The 8182-nt window shown below is 37.8% G+C and overlaps 1 pseudogene; it reads right to left on the bottom strand.

Annotated features, from left to right (window-relative positions):
- Positions 1–396: 396 nt before the first annotated feature.
- LOC118837562 lies at positions 397–1570 on the bottom strand (annotated as a pseudogene).
- Positions 1571–8182: the final 6612 nt, after the last annotated feature.

The following is an 8182-nucleotide window of genomic DNA, read 5'->3' as shown; positions in this document are numbered from 1 at the left end:
TGTTCTAAATATCCCTCAGGAAATGTTGAATTCTAGTTCACGATGTGAGTTGCCTGATATATTAGTCAAAGAAAATATGAAGGCATGGGAAGCCAAGATTCATTGCCCACACCATCTTCTGATTTCTTGGTTTGCCTAGAGGTCATGGTACTGTGATATTGGTGAGGAACCAGCATGGAAAGTTATGCTTTGTTTCATAAAGACAGGTTTCTAAAGGTCTCTAAAGGTAAGGGATGACTTAAGCACAGGAAATGTAGCAATTTGCCAAGCTTTCACATCTAATACACTCATTTTATACTTTCCACTGAGCTGGAAAAATCAAGGCAGCAAGAGAAGATTTTTTAAAATATTTTCAGTTTATTGAGAATCCACTATTTCTGAGTTCACTTGGAAACATTAGACAGCCTTTTCTTTAACAATATGATCCTTTTTGAGTATTCTCATGAAAGCTTTGTTCTCCACAGTCTGAAACTGGCCGTGGTCGAATTTGGAGGTGGTGTTAATAAACTTCATGTCAATCTTCTCCAGGGTGTGGCATTTAGTCCGTACCAGCACAGACTTTCATAGGGTGAGGAAACACTTCTTGATCCCCACAACGTAGCTTTTCAGCATGATAAAGTCATCGGTCATTTCACCATAGTGGACAATGCCTCCCAGAGGATTGTAATCAGTGGATGTATTGTTTTTGATCATTTTGCCGTCCTTGATCTGGCCAATCTCGTAGATCTTCTTTTTAATCTCTGTGCAATGGTGGTAGCTCTTCTAACCAGCTTGGGCTTCAGAGAATACCACGTGGGCAGGATGCCAAGCTCTAAAACACTCCACCAAATATAGGCCTCAGTGGACTTTTCAGGGCAGTTTCATTGTGGACCAGAGACTGGTGCCACTTTTGTAACCCTTGCTCTTGGTTACTGCAATGAAATCAATTTTCTCATCCTACCCAAACATGTTGGACACAGGCATTAGATGCTCTAGCTTCTTGTGGACCCAGTTCAGTTTCTCAACCATGCTGCCACTATTCACCAGGATCTCCATCAAGTGAGACTTCTGCCTCAGTGGGAGCAGGCAATATGGACAATGACTTGGATCACCAGAAGTATTGTTTCATGCTGTTGAAATCTTTTTCCAAGGGCTTCTTGTCATCCTCATTCTGCCATTTCTTGCAGTACTTGGTGAAAGCCTTCTTCTTGGACTTATGCCAGTTCTTGTCAATTTGCCTCTTACACTCATCACTGATGTGCCCAGCAAAAGGGCTTTTGAAGTTTTGGAGGCCTTAGAAGAGGTGGTTTGCACATAGCCCAAAATACCTACAATGACTATAGAGAGGCATTTTCTCAATGGTGATGCCCTTGATTACTTCCTTCTTTTTCACCTTTGAACCAGACCTTTCTACTTTTCAAGCAATGTGGGTTATACTTGCTTTATAGTCCAGAAAGGCTATGAGTTGGATGGGCTTGTTGAGGTCATGTTTGGGGAAACTCTTCACCTTTCCCTGATATCTGCTACTTTGTTTTCAATACAGGGAACTTAGGGACCCATGCCTGGGAGCAAAGAACTTCTGGTGGAACATATTGCTGTTTTTACTATGGCTGCCACTGAGGTGAGCTGGGTGAGCATAGCAAGAGAAGTTGAGCCAGCCAGCATAAGTTTCAGAGTAGAAAAGTATTTAGGGAAGAATAGGTCAATCACCCTAGAACAAGGTAAATGGCAATTAGTAATGATGACTTCAGGGTTTTTTTCCCCACATAAACTATCATAAACAGCTCTGTGAGATAATTGCAAATAATAACCTTATCCCCTTTTACACATAAAGAGATTGGTGCTCAGAAAGGTTAAAAAAATTTCCCAAGTTCCCATGGCTAGTAATTGCTGGAGTTAGGATATGAACTCAGATCTTCCAGATTCTAAACCCAACATTCTATTCTCTGTCATTCTATCTTCACTGCCAACACCAGAATACAGATGAGGGCATCTCAAATTGCCTTTATTTCCATTTTCAATTTTAAGTTTTTTTCTTCACTTCCCACCATCTTTCTGATATAGTAACATTGTTTAATACCCATACTTAGGTTTATAGAATCATAGATCTAAAGTCGGAAAGAACTAATAGGTCATCTGGTCTAACGTCTTCATTTTAGGGTTGAGGGAAGGAGCTTCAGTGGCTTGCCCTGGTTGTGTATGTACTAAATAATCAAAGCAGGGATTTAGACAAAATCATCTGACTACAGCCTCCTCTTGTCTTCAAATAGTTTCTTTTCTTTTTTAAATGCAAAATTGCAATGTATTTATTGAGTGTCTCTAGGTAAGGTCTCAAAACATCAAGATATCTGAAAAGAGGAGGCAATGTATAATAGTGTAGGGAAAAGAAAACAGTGGGAGGAATCAGAAGCCTTGAGTTCCAGTTTTGAATCTGTCACTTACTACATCTTTCTTGGGTCAACTATAAAATGAAGGAGTTTGATGAGATGATATCTAAGGTCTTGTCTAGCTCCAAAACAAATTTTTGAGATGAATCCTTGCTGCCTATAAATCCCACCAAACAAACCATAAATGCTATCTAGTGGAAACTACCTGGGGTTATATACACAAGACTGATAAGAGTTCTAGAAAAAAATCGAGTTTTAACTTCAAAATCAGTCCATTACTGTGACCTGAACAACACAATATTTCAGGGCTTTGTGCATTTAAAAGGTTAAATTTAAAAAGAGATTGCCATCCCAAAGGAATTAATCTCAAATGGCGTTTCAAATTTCAAATTCTCTAACATTGATAGGAAGGATTTTTTTTATGGCAGACTTAGCAGATAAATTGTCAGCACCCCTTAAAAGCTATAATTTAGTTCATCTGAGGGAGCTGCCTTAGAAAAGCCCAGAAACTTTTTTGGAAGGTCTGTCCTGTGCTACCAATCAGAAAGAATGTGAGGGTTTCATTAAAAAAAAGGAGCAGGAAGCTGGAGTTAAATAGACTGTCTTTCTTTGGTTCCTTTAAATGATTTTGATTGTTTTGAATTAAATCAAACCAATTTACCTGATGAGCAATTTCAACCAAATCTCATCCAAACCCTAATGTAACTAGCCAAGTATTAAAAATGGATTCTTAAAATAATGAAACAATACATTTTGGAAAAATGGTTAAAATAGAACAAATACCAAAAAGATGTAGGCTTGAACAGCATTTTAATGTAGGAATACATAGTATATTTGATAAACAATTATTATTCAGAATATAGGTTTAAGTGTCATTTGGTAAAATGATTAATAGACAATTTTAGGTGAATTTTCTTTAGGCAAATGAACCTGATTCCATTTAGGAAACCTCCTAAATCATATCAGGTGTGAAATGTCTGAAATCACATCACATGGGAATACTCTTCCTACGTGAATGGTCTGTTTGTAGATGGCTAGTTAATGACTTTGCTGTTAATGTGGTCTAGGAAACGATGATACTTTATAGGTTTGACACTGTGTTATTTAAACTGGTTTGAAAGTTGCTCTTGTAAGCATTTGAAAAGTATTTATAGAAGTGAGGTAATTTTTCAGAGGCTCTCAGGACATTATCTTTATTTGGTTTTTAGTTCTTACCTTCTGTGGTAGTATATGCAGTATAGTAAAGTGACTTTGCACAGCCCTTCTTCGCTTAAATCCAGTTCACTTGCATGCTATGGCATCACCTCCCTGATGCCATGTCCTCTTGGAGAACAAAGGACAAAAAACTTCTTTCCTTCCTTCCTTCCTTCCATCCTTCCTTCCTTCCTTCCTCCCTTGCTTCCTCCCTCCCTTCCTCCCTCCCTCCCTTCCTTCCTTCCTTCATCTTTCCCTTCCCTCTTCTCCCCAAAGGAATGCACATTTTGATCACTGATACCTTGCAAAATATCTTTCTAGATTTTTTTCTTAAGGACCATGACTTAAATCCAAATCACTCTGGCTTTTACTTACTGGCCAACAATAGGTCCCAGCCCAAGCCCTACTTGGTCATTGTTTGGGCTCTGATTAGCTCAGAGTGAATGCAAACAGCAATTGTTTCTGTTTTGGCCAGGAACATTGAGGATCTTTCCCTCCCAGATTTATTTAATTAATTTTTTGACTATGAAAAAGAGGCCAATTTTTGCTTCATTTCTTAACTAGCCTTAATCCCTCAGTCAGACTGAGACCTGGGAAAGACCTTAACTTAAAAAGGCCAGGGTTTCCCACTGCTTCCTGGGCCATCTCCAGTCATCCTGATTTATATCTTGCCACTGGACTCAGATGCCTCTGGAGGAGAAAGTGAGGCTGGCAACTTTGCATGGCCCTTCCTCTCTTAAAATCAATTCACTTTCAAGTCATGGTATCACCTCCTTGATGTCATGGTCCTCTTCAACAACAACAATGCATATAAGAACTCTAGACTAGGAATTCAGAAAATTAGTTTCCAATCCCATTTAGTCACTGTCCAACTATAGGTGAGAGTCACTTCAACTGCCCTTGGGCTTAGTTTCCTCACCTGCAAAATATGACTACTGTTCTAGATAATCTCTAAGGTCCCTTTTAGTTCTAATCATCTATATATTTCTATAGCTAGGTAGGAGATTCAATTCTTTTTTTTCTTTGAATCCTTAGCTTTCAGTGGGACACTTATTAAGTATTTCAATTTGAATATTACTTTTAAGTGAAGAGTCCTGCTTTCTCTCCATCATGGTGATTGTGTTTGCGCTGAATGCAAAGTCTCAATCAAATGGAGAGATTTAATTTCCTATTTTAAAGTGTTCATTAATTGATTGATTAGTTTATTTATTTTTATTCTGGAAAGGGGATTGACAGTTTCAAATATAAGCCTCTCACATCATCAGAACTTAATTAAAGTAAGTGCTTCTGAATTCAAGTCATTTTTATCTTAGGTTCTATAAATAATTCAGGGCCAATAGAAAACAAACACAAAGGGAATGCAGTGATCAAGATACAGAATATTAAATAAGTCACTGTTTAGGTGAGAGAACTCTGGTGGAAAGGGAAACAGAGTGGTTTGAGCCCAGGTTTCTGACTTTTTCCCTTAAACTAAGGAGGTCAAATCCCCTACTGATGGGCATGGCAGTGAAATTTCTGTGGAGACAATGAGGCAGGGACATTCTGTTACTCCTAGATAATTGTGATTTTCTTCAGCAAAAAAGAAATTGTGTCAATGCTTCAACCAAAACAAACAACTTTTTAGTCAGAAAATATAAGTATCCCGTGTATGAGATCTGAACTTGACAGAAAGAGAAAACCGCAATTTAATTGAGAGGCATATCACTTCAAGTTACTATTTTCCTAATTATTTTTTTTAACATATAACAAATAAAGTGTACAAGACAATCAAAAGAATTATAGATTAAAGGTAGAAGGCACTTTAGAAATTTTCCATTTCAACCCTCTCATTTTACAAATGAAGAAGCAAAGGTCCAGAGAGGTAAACTGACTTACTGGTGGTCACACAGATAATGTTGGAAATGGAATTTAAACTAAAGTTCTTATCTTCCAAATCCATTGTTCATTCCACAATACCACAGGGTCAAGAGAACACAGGCAGCCTGAGTCTCTCCCTCCATTTCCCCATCAATAATACACGTCTGCATTTTAAAAATTCCCCTTCTTCCAATTTTTGGGAAGGAAGTCCTATTCCATTTATGTTTCCTTAGACCTCACATTTACGCTTTAACAAAGAAATCTTGGCTCCTAGAGTTGGAAAGAAGGAAGGAAGGGAACAAGCATTTATACAGAGCCTACAATATAAATGTAAGCCGAGCACTGTTCTGAGTGCTTTACAGATCTCATTTGATACAGCAATACGAGAAGCTAGGTGGTTTTATTATTCCCATTTTACAACTGAGGAAACTAAGGCAGCAGATTAAGTGACTTGCTCAAGATCATAGGGCTAGGAAGTGAGGCTGGACTTGAATTTAGGTCTTTCGGATTTCGGGCCCAGCACTCTATTCATTGTGTGACCTAACTGCAATCATAGCATTACAGATTTATAGCTGAAACAAATCATTGAAGATCATCTAGTCCTGCCCCACCCCCTTATTTTACAGGTGAGGAAATAGAGGCCCAGAGAGGTGAAGTGACTTGTCCAAGGTCACACAATAGGAGATGGCATAGCCAGGATTCCAACTGATATTTTTTTGAATCTAAATCAATCAATTAATAAACACTTATTAATTGCCCACTATGTGCTAGGCACAGTGCTAAGCCTGCTAGGCTTTCCATTGCACTATGCTGCCTCAGCAGGAAAAGGGGATCTCACTATTTCATCCATTTTTACTGTTTCCAAGATTAACTTGACTGAAGTTTCCAAGATAAACTTGACTATATGCTGGACTAATGAATAAAGCATGATTTATTTAAACAAAGCTTCATTTCCTTTTATTGGTAACAGGTGCCAATCTTTTTTCAATTCCTTAATCAGATGTATAAACACAGGCTGTTTTAATCATTTAGAAAATGCTAGGTAGAAATGTCACTGTGGCTTCATGGTTTATGTATCTTTAATATCTGTAATTTAGTATGATCATGAATATACAAAAGATTGTTACTTGCTCCTAGAAGTGTTCATTTGACAAAAATATCCATTGGAAGCCCAGTTGCATGAAATTATAGACTCGGGCTCAGACAGATAGAAACACATTCATTTAAAGTTTAGGACACAAATTGCTTTGATTGCTTTTTAAAGATTTACAAAATGTTAACTACGAGATAAATCCAATAGGAAAAAAAGCAACGTTCTGAAGATAAGGACAGGACAACTAAGATATTATTTTTGACTGTTTTCATCAAAGTCTTACCTCATAGTGTAGTGTCATATAAAGTGGAAGTTCAAGTTAGAAGGAAGTAAAAAAAAAAGAAACCAAAAAACCAAGAGCAGTTTGTATGAAGATTGGTGGAAGAGATATCATGAAGGTGCCAGAAAATAATGAACTAGAAAATGTGGGTTGGAGGTTTCTTTGGCCTTGAGGAAATACATTAGAAAAAGAACAATTTGTCATACTTATTGGCAGTGACCAATTATTCACACAGAAACCAGAAGTTTCCATCATACCAAAATATTTCATTTAGACAGGCAAAATGGCAAATGAATGGGATAACCTATGTATCATCAATATCTTTGGTTTGCAAACTTTGTCATTTCTTTCTAATTTTGGTGTGCCATGCCTGGGGTAAACCATCTACTGGATCTACTCACTCATGGTGTGTGGTGTAAAGGCTTTAGAAAACACTAAACTGAATGATGATAGTGAAGAGGGAGAAGGAGATGGAAAAGATAGAAATGTAGCAACTGCTGCTTGGCCCTTGGTTCTTTATCTTTCTCTTTTCACCATCTTTTTTGATTGAAAGATGCTCAAAGGAAAGACTGCTGAATGATGGCAGTACAGGGGCATTCTGAAAGTGGCAGTTTGCAACAAGGAGTATTCCATCTGCCTCTCACCAGGATTGGTGAGTCCATAGTGTATGAGGGAAAGCACAGCCAGTACTAGAAAAGTTAGCCAGGAATGCATTTTCATCAGGAGGGAACCAGGTCTCAGTGAGTGCCAAAGAATGAAAGCAGTGAGAGAAGAGGTTTATGAAAGGAAGCTTAATTATGAAGCAGGAGTTCTAAAGGACACAGTGGTAGTGAAGGGTATACCTGGAATGGGACATTGAGAGTAAGTTTGAGGTGGATGAGAATAACATTGGAATTTAGGGTTGGAGAGAGGAAGAGGTTTTTCTTTGGCAATTGGGATTTAGTTGATAGAAAGTTATAATTAGAAAGATCGCCTGAGGAAGGCAAGTGATTAAAAGGTTCAAGGTACTCTATGTGGTATGTACTACCCCATGACCTTAGAGGCATCGGTATAGGCACAAGAAGGAGATATTATTTCCCAAGGCATATCATAGTACCCACCTGGCTACAAGTTTTCTATATTGAGTTGAAATCTGATTCTCTTTATCTTCCATCCATTTATTCTAGATTATTTCTCCAAAATAAAGCTTAAATGTGCTTCCAGAAGGGATTGTAAGTAAGAAAAACCTTAACCTTTCTCAGTCCCAGTTTCCTCTTTTAAAATGGGGAGAGTTAGACTTCATGGCCTCTATAATTCCCTACAGTTTTCAATATATGATCCTATAAACCTCATGTTTGTTGTTATCGTTCATCCTTTGTTCTTAAAGAGTAACAGTGACATCATGAGGGTGGT

This window comes from Trichosurus vulpecula, chromosome 1 (assembly GCF_011100635.1).
Source record: "Trichosurus vulpecula isolate mTriVul1 chromosome 1, mTriVul1.pri, whole genome shotgun sequence".
NCBI lineage: Eukaryota > Metazoa > Chordata > Mammalia > Diprotodontia > Phalangeridae > Trichosurus > Trichosurus vulpecula.
Note: the sequence above shows the minus strand (reverse complement) of the source record. Positions and strands in the feature narration are given on the sequence as shown.